This window comes from Narcine bancroftii, chromosome 1, assembly GCF_036971445.1.
Source record: "Narcine bancroftii isolate sNarBan1 chromosome 1, sNarBan1.hap1, whole genome shotgun sequence".
NCBI lineage: Eukaryota > Metazoa > Chordata > Chondrichthyes > Torpediniformes > Narcinidae > Narcine > Narcine bancroftii.
Window position 1 is genome coordinate 174713002 of NC_091469.1, and position 19305 is coordinate 174732306.

Consider the following 19305-nt stretch of genomic DNA (forward strand, 5'->3'; position numbering starts at 1 on the left):
TCCCCAACTCTGATTCCCCGCTTCTGATTCCCCAGCTCTGAATCCCCGCCTCTGATTCCCCGCGTCTGATTCCCTGCCTCTGATTCCCCGCCTCTGATTCCCCATCTGTGATTCACAACCTCTGATGCCCCACCTCTGATTCCCCATATCTGATTCCCTGCCTCTGTTTCCCCGCCTCTGATTCCCCACCTCTGTTTCCCCATATCTGATTCCCCGCCTCTGATTCCCCAACTCTAATACCCCGCCTCTGATTCCCCAGCTCTGATTCCCCACCTCTGATTCCCCGCATCTGATTCCCTGCCTCTGATTCCCCGCCTCTGATTCCAGGCCTCTGATTCCCAGCATCTGATTCCGGCCTCTGATTCCCGGCCTCTGATTCCCTGCTTCTGATTCTGATTCCCTGCCTCTGATTCCCCACCTCTGATTCCGCACATCTGATTCCCTGCCTCTGATTCCCCACCTCTGATTCCCCATATCTGATTCCCCGCCTCTGTTTCCCCGCCTCTGATTCCCCGCCTCTGTTTCCCAATATCTAAGTCCCCACCTCTGATTCCCCAAATCTGATTCCCCACCTCTGATTCCCCAGCTCTGATTCCCCGCCTCTGATTCCCCGCATCTGATACCCTGCATCTGATTCCAAGCCTCTGATTCCCTGCCTCTGATTCCCAACCTCTGATTCCCCACCTCTGATTCCCCATATCTGATTCCCGGCCTCTGATTCCCCGCCTCTGATTCCCCATATCTGATTCCCTTCCTCTGATTCCCCAACTCTGATTCCCCGCCTCTGATTCCCCAGCTCTGAATCCCCGCCTCTGATTCCCCGCGTCTGATTCCCTGCCTCTGATTCCCCGCCTTGATTCCCCATTTCTGATTCACAACCTCTGATTCCCCACCTCTGATTCCCTATATTTGATTCCCCGCCTCTTTTTCCCCGCCTCTGATTCCCCGCCTCTGATTCCCCATATCTGACTCCCCGCCTCTGATTGCCCACCTCTGATTCCCAACCTCTGATTCGCCAGCTCTGATTCCCCGCCTCTGATTCCCCGCATCTGATTCCCTGCCTCTGATTCCCCGCCTCTGATTCCCCATCTCTGATTCACCGCCTTTGATTCGCCACCTCTGATTCCCCATATCTGATTCCCCACCTCTATTTCCCCGCCTCTGATTCCCCGCCTCTGATTCTCCATATCTCATTCCCCGCCTCTGAATCCCCATCTCTGATTCCCGGACTCTGATTCACCTCCTCTGATTCCCGGCCTCTTATTCCCAGCATCTGATTCCCGGCCTCTGATTCCCGGCCTCTGATTCCCCGCTTCTGATTCCCTGCCTCTGATTCCCCATCTCTGATTCCGCACATCTGATTCCCTGCCTCTGATTCCCCACCTCTGATTCCCCATATCTGATTCCCCGCTTCTGATTCCCTGCCTCTGATTCCCCATCTCTGATTCCGCACATCTGATTCCCTGCCTCTGATTCCCCACCTCTGATTCCCCATATCTGATTCCCCACATCTGATTCCCCGCCTCTGATTCCGCAACTCTGATTCCCCGCTTCTGATTCCCCAGCTCTGAATCCCCGCCTCTGATTCCCCGCGTCTGATTCCCTGCCTCTGATTCCCCGCCTCTGATTCCCCATCTGTGATTCACAACCTCTGATGCCCCACCTCTGATTCCCCATATCTGATTCCCTGCCTCTGTTTCCCCGCCTCTGATTCCCCACCTCTGTTTCCCCATATCTGATTCCCCGCCTCTGATTCCCCAACTCTAATACCCCGCCTCTGATTCCCCAGCTCTGATTCCCCGCCTCTGATTCCCCGCATCTGATTCCCTGCCTCTGATTCCCCGCCTCTGATTCCAGGCCTCTGATTCCCCACCTCTGATTCCCCATATCTGATTCCCGGCCTCTGATTCCCTGCTTCTGATTCTGATTCCCTGCCTCTGATTCCCCACCTCTGATTCCCCATATCTGATTCCCCGCCTCTGTTTCCCAATATCTAAGTCCCCACCTCTGATTCCCCAAATGTGATTCCCCACCTCTGATTCCCCAGCTCTGATTCCCCGCCTCTGATTCCCCGCATCTGATACCCTGCATCTGATTCCAAGCCTCTGATTCCCTGCCTCTGATTCCCAACCTCTGATTCCCCACCTCTGATTCCCCATATCCGATTCCCCGCCTCTGTTTCCCCGCCTCGGATTCCCCGCCTCTGTTTCCCCATATCTGATTCCCGGCCTCTGATTCCCCGCCTCTGATTCCCCATATCTGATTCCCTGCCTCTGATTCCCCAACTCTGATTCCCCGCCTCTGATTCCCCAGCTCTGAATCCCCGCCTCTGATTCCCCGCGTCTGATTCCCTGCCTCTGATTCCCCGCCTTGATTCCCCATTTCTGATTCACAACCTCTGATTCCCCACCTATGATTCCCTATATTTGATTCCCCGCCTCTTTTTCCCCGCCTCTGATTCCCCGCCTCTGATTCCCCATATCTGATTCCCCGCCTCTGATTGCCCACCTCTGATTCCCAGCGTCTGATTCGCCAGCTCTGATTCCCCGCCTCTGATTCCCCGCATCTGATTCCCTGCCTCTGAAACCCGGCCTCTGATTCCCCATCTCTGATTCACCGCCTTTGATTCGCCACCTCTGATTCCCCATATCTGATTCCCCACCTCTGTTTCCCCGCCTCTGATTCCCCGCCTCTGATTCTCCATATCTCATTCCCCGCCTCTGAATCCCCATCTCTGATTCCCGGACTCTGATTCCCCTCCTCTGATTCCCGGCCTCTTATTCCCAGCATCTGATTCCCGGCCTCTGATTCCCGGCCTCTGATTCCCCGCTTCTGATTCCCTGCCTCTGATTCCCCATCTCTGATTCCGCACATCTGATTCCCTGCCTCTGATTCCCCACCTCTGATTCCCCATATCTGTTTCCCCGCCTCTGTTTCCCCGCCTCTGATTCCCCGCCTCTGTTTCCCTATATCTAATTCCCCACCTCTGATGCCCCAACTCTGATTCCCCGCCTCTGATTCCCCAGCTCTGATTCCCCGCCTCTGATTCCCTGCATCCGATTCCCCATATCTGATTCCCCGCCTCTGTTTCCCCGCCTCTGATTCCCCGCCTCTGTTTCCCCATATCTGATTCCCACCTCTGATTCCCAACTATGATTCCCCGCCTCTGATTCCCCAGCTCTGATTCCCTGCCTCTGATTCCCCGCGTTCTATTCCCTGCCTCTGATTCCCCGCCTTGATTCCCCATCACTGATTCACCACCTCTGATTCCCTACCTCTGATTCCCCATATCTAATTCCCCGCCTCTGTTTGCCCGCCTCTGATTCCCCGCCTCTGTTTCCCCATATCTGATTCCCCGCCTCTGAATCCCCAACTCTGATTCCCTGCCTCAGATTCCCCAGCTCTGATTCCCCGCCTTTGATTCCCCCCGTCTGATTCCCAGCCTCTGAATCCCCGTGTCTGATTTCCTGCCTCTGATTACCCGCCTCTGATACCCTGCCTCTCTTTCCCTGCCTCTATATCCGTGCCTCTTTCTCTGCATCTCGTTTCCCACATCTCATTTCCCCCTTCTGATAACCCGCATCAGATTCCCTGCCACAGATTCCCTGCCTCAGATTCCCTGCCTCAGATTCCCTGCATCAGATTCCCTTCATCTGATTCCCTGCCTCTGATTCCCCGCCTCTGATTCCCCACCTCTGATTCCCCACCTCTGATTCCCCGCCTCTGATTCCCTGCCTCTGATTCCCCATATCTGATTCCCCGCCTCTGATTCCCCAACTCTGATTCCCCGCTTCTGATTCCCCAGCTCTGAATCCCCGCCTCTGATTCCCCGCGTCTGATTCCCTGCCTCTGATTCCCCGCCTCTGATTCCCCATCTGTGATTCACAACCTCTGATGCCCCACCTCTGATTCCCCATATCTGATTCCCTGCCTCTGTTTCCCCGCCTCTGATTCCCCACCTCTGTTTCCCCATATCTGATTCCCCGCCTCTGATTCCCCAACTCTAATACCCCACCTCTGATTCCCCAGCTCTGATTCCCCGCCTCTGATTCCCCGCATCTGATTCCCTGCCTCTGATTCCCCGCCTCTGATTCCAGGCCTCTGATTCCCAGCATCTGATTCCGGCCTCTGATTCCCGGCCTCTGATTCCCTGCTTCTGATTCTGATTCCCTGCCTCTGATTCCCCACCTCTGATTCCGCACATCTGATTCCCTGCCTCTGATTCCCCACCTCTGATTCCCCATATCTGATTCCCCGCCTCTGTTTCCCCGCCTCTGATTCCCCGCCTCTGTTTCCCAATATCTAAGTCCCCACCTCTGATTCCCCAAATCTGATTCCCCACCTCTGATTCCCCAGCTCTGATTCCCCGCCTCTGATTCCCCGCATCTGATACCCTGCATCTGATTCCAAGCCTCTGATTCCCTGCCTCTGATTCCCAACCTCTGATTCCCCACCTCTGATTCCCCATATCTGATTCCCCGCCTCTGTTTCCCCGCCTCGGATTCCCCGCCTCTGTTTCCCCATATCTGATTCCCGGCCTCTGATTCCCCGCCTCTGATTCCCCATATCTGATTCCCTGCCTCTGATTCCCCAACTCTGATTCCCCGCCTCTGATTCCCCAGCTCTGAATCCCCGCCTCTGATTCCCCGCTTCTGATTCCCTGCCTCTGATTCCCCGCCTTGATTCCCCATTTCTGATTCACAACCTCTGATTCCCCACCTCTGATTCCCTATATTTGATTCCCCGCCTCTTTTTCCCCGCCTCTGATTCCCCGCCTCTGATTCCCCATATCTGATTCCCCGCCTCTGATTGCCCACCTCTGATTCCCAGCCTCTGATTCGCCAGCTCTGATTCCCCGCCTCTGATTCCCCGCATCTGATTCCCTGCCTCTGATTCCCCGCCTCTGATTCCCCAGCTCTGAATCCCCGCCTCTGATTCCCCGCGTCTGATTCCCTGCCTCTGATTCCCCGCCTCTGATTCCCCATCTGTGATTCACAACCTCTGATGCCCCACCTCTGATTCCCCATATCTGATTCCCTGCCTCTGTTTCCCCGCCTCTGATTCCCCACCTCTGTTTCCCCATATCTGATTCCCCGCCTCTGATTCCCCAACTCTAATACCCCGCCTCTGATTCCCCAGCTCTGATTCCCCGCCTCTGATTCCCCGCATCTGATTCCCTGCCTCTGATTCCCCGCCTCTGATTCCAGGCCTCTGATTCCCAGCATCTGATTCCGGCCTCTGATTCCCGGCCTCTGATTCCCTGCTTCTGATTCTGATTCCCTGCCTCTGATTCCCCACCTCTGATTCTGCACATCTGATTCCCTGCCTCTGATTCCCCACCTCTGATTCCCCATATCTGATTCCCCGCCTCTGTTTCCCCGCCTCTGATTCCCCGCCTCTGTTTCCCAATATCTAAGTCCCCACCTCTGATTCCCCAAATCTGATTCCCCACCTCTGATTCCCCAGCTCTGATTCCCCGCCTCTGATTCCCCGCATCTGATACCCTGCATCTGATTCCAAGCCTCTGATTCCCTGCCTCTGATTCCCAACCTCTGATTCCCCACCTCTGATTCCCCATATCTGATTCCCCGCCTCTGTTTCCCCACCTCGGATTCCCCGCCTCTGTTTCCCCATATCTGATTCCCGGCCTCTGATTCCCCGCCTCTGATTCCCCATATCTGATTCCCTGCCTCTGATTCCCCAACTCTGATTCCCCGCCGCTGATTCCCCAGCTCTGAATCCCCGCCTCTGATTCCCCGCGTCTGATTCCCTGCCTCTGATTCCCCGCCTTGATTCCCCATTTCTGATTCACAACCTCTGATTCCCCACCTCTGATTCCCTATATTTGATTCCCCGCCTCTTTTTCCCCGCCTCTGATTCCCCGCCTCTGATTCCCCATATCTGATTCCCCGCCTCTGATTGCCCACCTCTGATTCCCAGCCTCTGATTCGCCAGCTCTGATTCCCCGCCTCTGATTCCCCGCATCTGATTCCCTGCCTCTGATTCCCCGCCTCTGATTCCCCATCTCTGATTCACCGCCTTTGATTCGCCACCTCTGATTCCCCATATCTGATTCCCCACCTCTGTTTCCCCGCCTCTGATTCCCCGCCTCTGATTCTCCATATCTCATTCCCCGCCTCTGAATCCCCATCTCTGATTCCCGGACTCTGATTCACCTCCTCTGATTCCCGGCCTCTTATTCCCAGCATCTGATTCCCGGCCTCTGATTCCCGGCCTCTGATTCCCCGCTTCTGATTCCCTGCCTCTGATTCCCCATCTCTGATTCCGCACATCTGATTCCCTGCCTCTGATTCCCCACCTCTGATTCCCCATATCTGATTCCCCGCCTCTGTTTCCCCGCCTCTGATTCCCCGCCTCTGTTTAACTATATCTAATTCCCCACCTCTGATGCCCCAACTCTGATTCCCCGCCTCCGATTCCCCAGCTCTGATTCCCCGCCTCTGATTCCCTGCATCCGATTCCCCATATCTGATTCCCCACCTCTGTTTCCCCGCCTCTGATTCCCAGCCTCTGTTTCCCCATATCTGATTCCCGCCTCTGATTCCCAACTATGATTCCCCGCCTCTGATTCCCCAGCTCTGATTCCCTGCCTCTGATTCCCCGCGTTCTATTCCCTGCCTCTGATTCCCCGCCTGTGATTCCCCATCACTGATTCACCACCTCTGATTCCCTACCTCTGATTCCCCATATCTAATTCCCCGCCTCTGTTTGCCCGCCTCTGATTCCCCGCCTCTGTTTCCCCATATCTGATTGCCCGCCTCTGAATCCCCAACTCTGATTCCCTGCCTCAGATTCCCCAGCTCTGATTCCCCGCCTTTGATTCCCCCCGTCTGATTCCCAGCCTCTGAATCCCCGTGTCTGATTTCCTGCCTCTGATTCCCCGCCTCTGATTCCCCATCTCTGATTCACCGCCTCTGATTCCCCACCTCTGATTCCCCATCTCTGATTCCGCACATCCAATTCCCTGCCTCTGATTCCCCATCTCTGATTCCGCACATCTGATTCCCTGCCTCTGATTCCCCACCTCTGATTCCCCATATCTGATTCCCCGCCTCTGTTTCCCCGCCTCTGATTCCCCGCCTCTGTTTCCCTATATCTAATTCCCCACCTCTGATGCCCCAACTCTGATTCCCCGCCTCTGATTCCCCAGCTCTGATTCCCCGCCTCTGATTCCCTGCATCCGATTCCCCATATCTGATTCCCCGCCTCTGTTTCCCCGCCTCTGATTCCCCGCCTCTGTTTCCCCATATCTGATTCCCGCCTCTGATTCCCAACTATGATTCCCCGCCTCTGATTCCCCAGCTCTGATTCCCTGCCTCTGATTCCCCGCGTTCTATTCCCTGCCTCTGATTACCCGCCTGTGATTCCCCATCACTGATTCACCACCTCTGATTCCCTACCTCTGATTCCCCATATCTAATTCCCCGCCTCTGTTTGCCCGCCTCTGATTCCCCGCCTCTGTTTCCCCATATCTGATTCCCCGCCTCTGAATCCCCAACTCTGATTCCCTGCCTCAGATTCCCCAGCTCTGATTCCCCGCCTTTGATTCCCCCCGTCTGATTCCCAGCCTCTGAATCCCCGTGTCTGATTTCCTGCCTCTGATTACCCGCCTCTGATACCCTGCCTCTCTTTCCCTGCCTCTATATCCGTGCCTATTTCTCTGCATCTCGTTTCCCACATCTCATTTCCCCCTTCTGATAACCCGCATCAGATTCCCTGCCACAGATTCCCTGCCTCAGATTCCCTGCCTCAGATTCCCTGCATCAGATTCCCTTCATCTGATTCCCTGCCTCTGATTCCCCGCCTCTGATTCCCCACCTCTGATTCCCCACCTCTGATTCCCCGCCTCTGATTCCCTGCCTCTGATTCCCCATATCTGATTCCCCGCCTCTGATTCCCCAACTCTGATTCCCCGCTTCTGATTCCCCAGCTCTGAATCCCCGCCTCTGATTCCCCGCGTCTGATTCCCTGCCTCTGATTCCCCGCCTCTGATTCCCCATCTGTGATTCACAACCTCTGATGCCCCACCTCTGATTCCCCATATCTGATTCCCTGCCTCTGTTTCCCCGCCTCTGATTCCCCACCTCTGTTTCCCCATATCTGATTCCCCGCCTCTGATTCCCCAACTCTAATACCCCGCCTCTGATTCCCCAGCTCTGATTCCCCACCTCTGATTCCCCGCATCTGATTCCCTGCCTCTGATTCCCCGCCTCTGATTCCAGGCCTCTGATTCCCAGCATCTGATTCCGGCCTCTGATTCCCGGCCTCTGATTCCCTGCTTCTGATTCTGATTCCCTGCCTCTGATTCCCCACCTCTGATTCCGCACATCTGATTCCCTGCCTCTGATTCCCCACCTCTGATTCCCCATATCTGATTCCCCGCCTCTGTTTCCCCGCCTCTGATTCCCCGCCTCTGTTTCCCAATATCTAAGTCCCCACCTCTGATTCCCCAAATCTGATTCCCCACCTCTGATTCCCCAGCTCTGATTCCCCGCCTCTGATTCCCCGCATCTGATACCCTGCATCTGATTCCAAGCCTCTGATTCCCTGCCTCTGATTCCCAACCTCTGATTCCCCACCTCTGATTCCCCATATCTGATTCCCGGCCTCTGATTCCCCGCCTCTGATTCCCCATATCTGATTCCCTTCCTCTGATTCCCCAACTCTGATTCCCCGCCTCTGATTCCCCAGCTCTGAATCCCCGCCTCTGATTCCCCGCGTCTGATTCCCTGCCTCTGATTCCCCGCCTTGATTCCCCATTTCTGATTCACAACCTCTGATTCCCCACCTCTGATTCCCTATATTTGATTCCCCGCCTCTTTTTCCCCGCCTCTGATTCCCCGCCTCTGATTCCCCATATCTGACTCCCCGCCTCTGATTGCCCACCTCTGATTCCCAACCTCTGATTCGCCAGCTCTGATTCCCCGCCTCTGATTCCCCGCATCTGATTCCCTGCCTCTGATTCCCCGCCTCTGATTCCCCATCTCTGATTCACCGCCTTTGATTCGCCACCTCTGATTCCCCATATCTGATTCCCCACCTCTATTTCCCCGCCTCTGATTCCCCGCCTCTGATTCTCCATATCTCATTCCCCGCCTCTGAATCCCCATCTCTGATTCCCGGACTCTGATTCACCTCCTCTGATTCCCGGCCTCTTATTCCCAGCATCTGATTCCCGGCCTCTGATTCCCGGCCTCTGATTCCCCGCTTCTGATTCCCTGCCTCTGATTCCCCATCTCTGATTCCGCACATCTGATTCCCTGCCTCTGATTCCCCACCTCTGATTCCCCATATCTGATTCCCCGCTTCTGATTCCCTGCCTCTGATTCCCCATCTCTGATTCCGCACATCTGATTCCCTGCCTCTGATTCCCCACCTCTGATTCCCCATATCTGATTCCCCACATCTGATTCCCCGCCTCTGATTCCGCAACTCTGATTCCCCGCTTCTGATTCCCCAGCTCTGAATCCCCGCCTCTGATTCCCCGCGTCTGATTCCCTGCCTCTGATTCCCCGCCTCTGATTCCCCATCTGTGATTCACAACCTCTGATGCCCCACCTCTGATTCCCCATATCTGATTCCCTGCCTCTGTTTCCCCGCCTCTGATTCCCCACCTCTGTTTCCCCATATCTGATTCCCCGCCTCTGATTCCCCAACTCTAATACCCCGCCTCTGATTCCCCAGCTCTGATTCCCCGCCTCTGATTCCCCGCATCTGATTCCCTGCCTCTGATTCCCCGCCTCTGATTCCAGGCCTCTGATTCCCCACCTCTGATTCCCCATATCTGATTCCCGGCCTCTGATTCCCTGCTTCTGATTCTGATTCCCTGCCTCTGATTCCCCACCTCTGATTCCCCATATCTGATTCCCCGCCTCTGTTTCCCAATATCTAAGTCCCCACCTCTGATTCCCCAAATGTGATTCCCCACCTCTGATTCCCCAGCTCTGATTCCCCGCCTCTGATTCCCCGCATCTGATACCCTGCATCTGATTCCAAGCCTCTGATTCCCTGCCTCTGATTCCCAACCTCTGATTCCCCACCTCTGATTCCCCATATCCGATTCCCCGCCTCTGTTTCCCCGCCTCGGATTCCCCGCCTCTGTTTCCCCATATCTGATTCCCGGCCTCTGATTCCCCGCCTCTGATTCCCCATATCTGATTCCCTGCCTCTGATTCCCCAACTCTGATTCCCCGCCTCTGATTCCCCAGCTCTGAATCCCCGCCTCTGATTCCCCGCGTCTGATTCCCTGCCTCTGATTCCCCGCCTTGATTCCCCATTTCTGATTCACAACCTCTGATTCCCCACCTATGATTCCCTATATTTGATTCCCCGCCTCTTTTTCCCCGCCTCTGATTCCCCGCCTCTGATTCCCCATATCTGATTCCCCGCCTCTGATTGCCCACCTCTGATTCCCAGCGTCTGATTCGCCAGCTCTGATTCCCCGCCTCTGATTCCCCGCATCTGATTCCCTGCCTCTGATTCCCGGCCTCTGATTCCCCATCTCTGATTCACCGCCTTTGATTCGCCACCTCTGATTCCCCATATCTGATTCCCCACCTCTGTTTCCCCGCCTCTGATTCCCCGCCTCTGATTCTCCATATCTCATTCCCCGCCTCTGAATCCCCATCTCTGATTCCCGGACTCTGATTCCCCTCCTCTGATTCCCGGCCTCTTATTCCCAGCATCTGATTCCCGGCCTCTGATTCCCGGCCTCTGATTCCCCGCTTCTGATTCCCTGCCTCTGATTCCCCATCTCTGATTCCGCACATCTGATTCCCTGCCTCTGATTCCCCACCTCTGATTCCCCATATCTGTTTCCCCGCCTCTGTTTCCCCGCCTCTGATTCCCCGCCTCTGTTTCCCTATATCTAATTCCCCACCTCTGATGCCCCAACTCTGATTCCCCGCCTCTGATTCCCCAGCTCTGATTCCCCGCCTCTGATTCCCTGCATCCGATTCCCCATATCTGATTCCCCGCCTCTGTTTCCCCGCCTCTGATTCCCCGCCTCTGTTTCCCCATATCTGATTCCCACCTCTGATTCCCAACTATGATTCCCCGCCTCTGATTCCCCAGCTCTGATTCCCTGCCTCTGATTCCCCGCGTTCTATTCCCTGCCTCTGATTCCCCGCCTGTGATTCCCCATCACTGATTCACCACCTCTGATTCCCTACCTCTGATTCCCCATATCTAATTCCCCGCCTCTGTTTGCCCGCCTCTGATTCCCCGCCTCTGTTTCCCCATATCTGATTCCCCGCCTCTGAATCCCCAACTCTGATTCCCTGCCTCAGATTCCCCAGCTCTGATTCCCCGCCTTTGATTCCCCCCGTCTGATTCCCAGCCTCTGAATCCCCGTGTCTGATTTCCTGCCTCTGATTACCCGCCTCTGATACCCTGCCTCTCTTTCCATGCCTCTATATCCGTGCCTCTTTCTCTGCATCTCGTTTCCCACATCTCATTTCCCCCTTCTGATAACCCGCATCAGATTCCCTGCGACAGATTCCCTGCCTCAGATTCCCTGCCTCAGATTCCCTGCATCAGATTCCCTTCATCTGATTCCCTGCCTCTGATTCCCCGCCTCTGATTCCCCACCTCTGATTCCCCACCTCTGATTCCCCGCCTCTGATTCCCTGCCTCTGATTCCCCATATCTGATTCCCCGCCTCTGATTCCCCAACTCTGATTCCCCGCTTCTGATTCCCCAGCTCTGAATCCCCGCCTCTGATTCCCCGCGTCTGATTCCCTGCCTCTGATTCCCCGCCTCTGATTCCCCATCTGTGATTCACAACCTCTGATGCCCCACCTCTGATTCCCCATATCTGATTCCCTGCCTCTGTTTCCCCGCCTCTGATTCCCCACCTCTGTTTCCCCATATCTGATTCCCCGCCTCTGATTCCCCAACTCTAATACCCCACCTCTGATTCCCCAGCTCTGATTCCCCGCCTCTGATTCCCCGCATCTGATTCCCTGCCTCTGATTCCCCGCCTCTGATTCCAGGCCTCTGATTCCCAGCATCTGATTCCGGCCTCTGATTCCCGGCCTCTGATTCCCTGCTTCTGATTCTGATTCCCTGCCTCTGATTCCCCACCTCTGATTCCGCACATCTGATTCCCTGCCTCTGATTCCCCACCTCTGATTCCCCATATCTGATTCCCCGCCTCTGTTTCCCCGCCTCTGATTCCCCGCCTCTGTTTCCCAATATCTAAGTCCCCACCTCTGATTCCCCAAATCTGATTCCCCACCTCTGATTCCCCAGCTCTGATTCCCCGCCTCTGATTCCCCGCATCTGATACCCTGCATCTGATTCCAAGCCTCTGATACCCTGCCTCTGATTCCCAACCTCTGATTCCCCACCTCTGATTCCCCATATCTGATTCCCCGCCTCTGTTTCCCCGCCTCGGATTCCCCGCCTCTGTTTCCCCATATCTGATTCCCGGCCTCTGATTCCCCGCCTCTGATTCCCCATATCTGATTCCCTGCCTCTGATTCCCCAACTCTGATTCCCCGCCTCTGATTCCCCAGCTCTGAATCCCCGCCTCTGATTCCCCGCTTCTGATTCCCTGCCTCTGATTCCCCGCCTTGATTCCCCATTTCTGATTCACAACCTCTGATTCCCCACCTCTGATTCCCTATATTTGATTCCCCGCCTCTTTTTCCCCGCCTCTGATTCCCCGCCTCTGATTCCCCATATCTGATTCCCCGCCTCTGATTGCCCACCTCTGATTCCCAGCCTCTGATTCGCCAGCTCTGATTCCCCGCCTCTGATTCCCCGCATCTGATTCCCTGCCTCTGATTCCCCGCCTCTGATTCCCCAGCTCTGAATCCCCGCCTCTGATTCCCCGCGTCTGATTCCCTGCCTCTGATTCCCCGCCTCTGATTCCCCATCTGTGATTCACAACCTCTGATGCCCCACCTCTGATTCCCCATATCTGATTCCCTGCCTCTGTTTCCCCGCCTCTGATTCCCCACCTCTGTTTCCCCATATCTGATTCCCCGCCTCTGATTCCCCAACTCTAATACCCCGCCTCTGATTCCCCAGCTCTGATTCCCCGCCTCTGATTCCCCGCATCTGATTCCCTGCCTCTGATTCCCCGCCTCTGATTCCAGGCCTCTGATTCCCAGCATCTGATTCCGGCCTCTGATTCCCGGCCTCTGATTCCCTGCTTCTGATTCTGATTCCCTGCCTCTGATTCCCCACCTCTGATTCTGCACATCTGATTCCCTGCCTCTGATTCCCCACCTCTGATTCCCCATATCTGATTCCCCGCCTCTGTTTCCCCGCCTCTGATTCCCCGCCTCTGTTTCCCAATATCTAAGTCCCCACCTCTGATTCCCCAAATCTGATTCCCCACCTCTGATTCCCCAGCTCTGATTCCCCGCCTCTGATTCCCCGCATCTGATACCCTGCATCTGATTCCAAGCCTCTGATTCCCTGCCTCTGATTCCCAACCTCTGATTCCCCACCTCTGATTCCCCATATCTGATTCCCCGCCTCTGTTTCCCCGCCTCGGATTCCCCGCCTCTGTTTCCCCATATCTGATTCCCGGCCTCTGATTCCCCGCCTCTGATTCCCCATATCTGATTCCCTGCCTCTGATTCCCCAACTCTGATTCCCCGCCGCTGATTCCCCAGCTCTGAATCCCCGCCTCTGATTCCCCGCGTCTGATTCCCTGCCTCTGATTCCCCGCCTTGATTCCCCATTTCTGATTCACAACCTCTGATTCCCCACCTCTGATTCCCTATATTTGATTCCCCGCCTCTTTTTCCCCGCCTCTGATTCCCCGCCTCTGATTCCCCATATCTGATTCCCCGCCTCTGATTGCCCACCTCTGATTCCCAGCCTCTGATTCGCCAGCTCTGATTCCCCGCCTCTGATTCCCCGCATCTGATTCCCTGCCTCTGATTCCCCGCCTCTGATTCCCCATCTCTGATTCACCGCCTTTGATTCGCCACCTCTGATTCCCCATATCTGATTCCCCACCTCTGTTTCCCCGCCTCTGATTCCCCGCCTCTGATTCTCCATATCTCATTCCCCGCCTCTGAATCCCCATCTCTGATTCCCGGACTCTGATTCACCTCCTCTGATTCCCGGCCTCTTATTCCCAGCATCTGATTCCCGGCCTCTGATTCCCGGCCTCTGATTCCCCGCTTCTGATTCCCTGCCTCTGATTCCCCATCTCTGATTCCGCACATCTGATTCCCTGCCTCTGATTCCCCACCTCTGATTCCCCATATCTGATTCCCCGCCTCTGTTTCCCCGCCTCTGATTCCCCGCCTCTGTTTAACTATATCTAATTCCCCACCTCTGATGCCCCAACTCTGATTCCCCGCCTCCGATTCCCCAGCTCTGATTCCCCGCCTCTGATTCCCTGCATCCGATTCCCCATATCTGATTCCCCACCTCTGTTTCCCCGCCTCTGATTCCCCGCCTCTGTTTCCCCATATCTGATTCCCGCCTCTGATTCCCAACTATGATTCCCCGCCTCTGATTCCCCAGCTCTGATTCCCTGCCTCTGATTCCCCGCGTTCTATTCCCTGCCTCTGATTCCCCGCCTGTGATTCCCCATCACTGATTCACCACCTCTGATTCCCTACCTCTGATTCCCCATATCTAATTCCCCGCCTCTGTTTGCCCGCCTCTGATTCCCCGCCTCTGTTTCCCCATATCTGATTGCCCGCCTCTGAATCCCCAACTCTGATTCCCTGCCTCAGATTCCCCAGCTCTGATTCCCCGCCTTTGATTCCCCCCGTCTGATTCCCAGCCTCTGAATCCCCGTGTCTGATTTCCTGCCTCTGATTCCCCGCCTCTGATTCCCCATCTCTGATTCACCGCCTCTGATTCCCCACCTCTGATTCCCCATCTCTGATTCCGCACATCCAATTCCCTGCCTCTGATTCCCCAACTCTGATTCCCCACCTCTGATTCCCCAGCTCTGATTCCCCGCCTCAGATTCCCCGCGTCTGATTCCCTGCCTCTGATTCCCCGCCTCTGATTCCCTGCCTCTGATTCCCCATATCTGATTCCCCGCCTCTGATTCCCCAACTCTGATTCCCCGCTTCTGATTCCCCAGTTCTGAATCCCCGCCTCTGATTCCCCGCGTCTGATTCCCTGCCTCTGATTCCCCGCCTCTGATTCCCCATCTGTGATTCACAACCTCTGATGCCCCACCTCTGATTCCCCATATCTGATTCCCCGCCTCTGTTTCCCCGCCTCTGATTCCCCGCCTCTGATTCCCCATATCTGATTCCCCGCCTCTGATTGCCCACCTCTGATTCCCCGCGTCTGATACCCTGCCTCTGATTTCCCGCCTCTGATTCCCCGCCTCTGATTCCACGCCTCTGATTCCCCACCTCTGATTCCCCACTTCTGAATCCCCACCTCTGATTCTCCGCCTCTGATACCCTGCCTCTGATAACTTTTTACTGATTCCCTGCCTCAGATTCCCTGCCTCCGATTCCCTGCCTCAGATTCCCTGCCTCAGATTCCCTGCATCAGATTCCCTTCATCTGATTCCCTGCCTCTGATTCCCCGCCTCTGAATCCCCGCCTCTGATTCCCCACCTCTGTCTCTACGCCTCTATTTTGGCTGCACTCTTTTCCCCTCCACTCTTTCTGTGCCTCTCTTTCCCTCACTCAATTTCAACAACTCTGTTTGATCTGTTCTGTGTACCTAATTTTCAACACACAAGTTCCAACCACTATGTTTCGCCCATCTCTTTCGCTGCCTCTATTTATGCAGCTATGTTTACCCGCTTCTGTTTACCCGCCTGTTTCCCCACATCTCTTTCCCCACCTCTGATTCCACGCCTCTGATTCCCCGCCTCTGATTCCCCGCCTCTGAATCCCCGCCTCTGATTCACCGCCTCCCTTTCCGCGCAACTTTCCTGGCCTACGTTTCCCCACATCTCTTTCCCCACCTCTGATTCCACGCCTCAGATTCGCCGCCTCTGATTTCCCGCCTCTGATTCCCTGCCTCTGATTCCCTGCCTCTGATTCCCCACCTCTGATTCCCCCCTCTGATACCCCGCCTCTGATTCCCAGCCTCTGATTCCCCACCTCTGATTCCCCGCCTCTGATTCCCTGCCTGTCTTTCCCTGCCTCTATTTCCGTGTCTCTTTCTCTGCATCTCGTTTCCCACATCTCATTTCCCCCTTCTGATAACCCGCATCAGATTCCCTGACACAGATTCCCTGCCTCAGATTCCATGCCTAAGATTCCCTGCATCAGATTCCCTTCATCTGATTCCCTGCCTCTGATTCCCCGCCTCTGATTCCCCACCTCTGATTCCCTGCCTCAGATTCCCTGCCTCTGATTCCCTGACTCTGATTCCCTGCCTCTGATTTCCTGCATCAGATTCCCCGCCTCTGATTCTCCGCCTCTGATTCCCCGCCTCTGATTCCCCGCCTCTGATTCGCCGCCTCTGATTCCCCGCCTCTGATTTCCCACCTCTGATTCGCTGCCTCTGATAACCTGCCTCTGATTCCCTGCCTCTGATTCTCTGCCTCTGATTCCCGGCCTCTGAGTCCCCACCTCTGATTCCCCGTGTCCGATTCCGCACCCATGTTTCACCACCTCTGTTGCTCTGCTTCTGATTTCCCGGCTCAGATTCACCGGCTCTGATTCCGCACCTCTGATTCCACGCCTCTCTTTCTGTGTCTCTGATTCCCCGCCTCTGATTCCACGCCTCTGATTACCCGCCTCTGATACCCTGCCTCTCTTTCCCTGCCTCTATATCCGTGCCTCTTTCTCTGCATCTCGTTTCCCACATCTCATTTCCCCCTTCTGATAACCCGCATCAGATTCCCTGCCACAGATTCGCTGCCTCACATTCCCTGCCTCAGATTCCCTGCATCAGATTCCCTTCATCTGATTCCCTGCCTCTGATTCCCCGCCTCTGATTCCCCACCTCTGATTCCCCACCTCTGATTCCCCGCCTCTGATTCCCTGCCTCTGATTCCCCATATCTGATTCCCCGCCTCTGATTCCGCAACTCTGATTCCCCGCTTCTGATTCCCCAGCTCTGAATCCCCGCCTCTGATTCCCCGCGTCTGATTCCCTGCCTCTGATTCCCCGCCTCTGATTCCCCATCTGTGATTCACAACCTCTGATGCCCCACCTCTGATTCCCCATATCTGATTCCCTGCCTCTGTTTCTCCGCCTCTGATTCCCCACCTCTGTTTCCCCATATCTGATTCCCCGCCTCTGATTCCTCAACTCTAATACCCCGCCTCTGATTCCCCAGCTCTGATTCCCCGCCTCTGATTCCCCGCATCTGATTCCCTGCCTCTGATTCCCCGCCTCTGATTCCAGGCCTCTGATTCCCCACCTCTGATTCCCCATATCTGATTCCCGGCCTCTGATTCCCTGCTTCTGATTCTGATTCCCTGCCTCTGATTCCCCATCTCTGATTCCGCACATCTGATTCCCTGCCTCTTATTCCCCACCTCTGATTCCCCATATCTGATTCCCCGCCTCTGTTTCCCAATATCTAAGTCCCCACCTCTGATTCCCCAAATCTGATTCCCCACCTCTGATTCCCCAGCTCTGAATCCCCGCCTCTGATTCCCCGCATCTGATACCCTGCATCTGATTCCAAGCCTCTGATTCCCTGCCTCTGATTCCCAACCTCTGATTCCCCACCTCTGATTCCCCATATCTGATTCCCCGCCTCTGTTTCCCCGCCTCGGATTCCCCAACTCTGATTCCCCGCCTCTGATTCCCCAGCTCTGAATCCCCGCCTCTGATTCCCCGCGTCTGATTCCCTGCCTCTGATTCCCCGACTTGATTCCCCATTTCTGATTCACAACCTCTGATTCCCCACCTCTGATTCCCTATATTTGATTCCCCGCCTCTTTTTCCCCGCCTCTGATTCCCCGCCTCTGATTCCCCATATCTGATTCCCCGCCTCTGATTGCCCACCTCTGATTCCCAGCCTCTGATTCGCCAGCTCTGATTCCCCGCCTCTGATTCCCCGCATCTGATTCCCTGCCTCTGATTCCCCGCCTCTGATTCCCCATCTCTGATTCACCGCCTTTGATTCGCCACCTCTGATTCCCCATATCTGATTCCCCACCTCTGTTTCCCCGCCTCTGATTCCCCGCCTCTGATTCTCCATATCTCATTCCCCGCCTCTGAATCCCCATCTCTGATTCCCGGACTCTGATTCCCCTCCTCTGATTCCCGGCCTCTTATTCCCAGCATCTGATTCCCGGCCTCTGATTCCCGGCCTCTGATTCCCCGCTTCTGATTCCCTGCCTCTGATTCCCCATCTCTGATTCCGCACATCTGATTCCCTGCCTCTGATTCCCCACCTCTGATTCCCCATATCTGATTCCCCGCCTCTGTTTCCCCGCCTCTGATTCCCCGCCTCTGTTTCCCTATATCTAATTCCCCACCTCTGATGCCCCAACTCTGATTCCCCGCCTCTGATTCCCCAGCTCTGATTCCCCGCCTCTGATTCCCTGCATCCGATTCCCCATATCTGATTCCCCGCCTCTGTTTCCCCGCCTCTGATTCCCCGCCTCTGTTTCCCCATATCTGATTCCCGCCTCTGATTCCCAACTATGATTCCCCGCCTCTGATTCCCCAGCTCTGATTCCCCGCCTTTGATTCCCCCCGTCTGATTCCCAGCCTCTGAATCCCCGTGTCTGATTTCCTGCCTCTGATTACCCGCCTCTGATACCCTGCCTCTCTTTCCCTGCCTCTATATCCGTGCCTCTTTCTCTGCATCTCGTTTCCCACATCTCATTTCCCCCTTCTGATAACCCGCATCAGATTCCCTGCCACAGATTCCCTGCCTCAGATTCCCTGCCTCAGATTCCCTGCATCAGATTCCCTTCATCTGATTCCCTGCCTCTGATTCCCCGCCTCTGATTCCCCACCTCTGATTCCCCACCTCTGATTCCCCGCCTCTGATTCCCTGCCTCTGATTCCCCATATCTGATTCCCCGCCTCTGATTCCCCAACTCTGATTCCCCGCTTCTGATTCCCCAGCTCTGAATCCCCGCCTCTGATTCCCCGCGTCTGATTCCCTGCCTCTGATTCCCCGCCTCTGAAATCCCCATCTGTGATTCACAACCTCTGATGCCCCACCTCTGATTCCCCATATCTGATTCCCTGCCTCTGTTTCCCCGCCTCTGATTCCCCACCTCTGTTTCCCCATATCTGATTCCACGCCTCTGATTCCCCAACTCTAATACCCCGCCTCTGATTCCCCACCTCTGATTCCCCGCCTCTGATTCCCCGCATCTGATTCCCTGCCTCTGATTCCCCGCCTCTGATTCCAGGC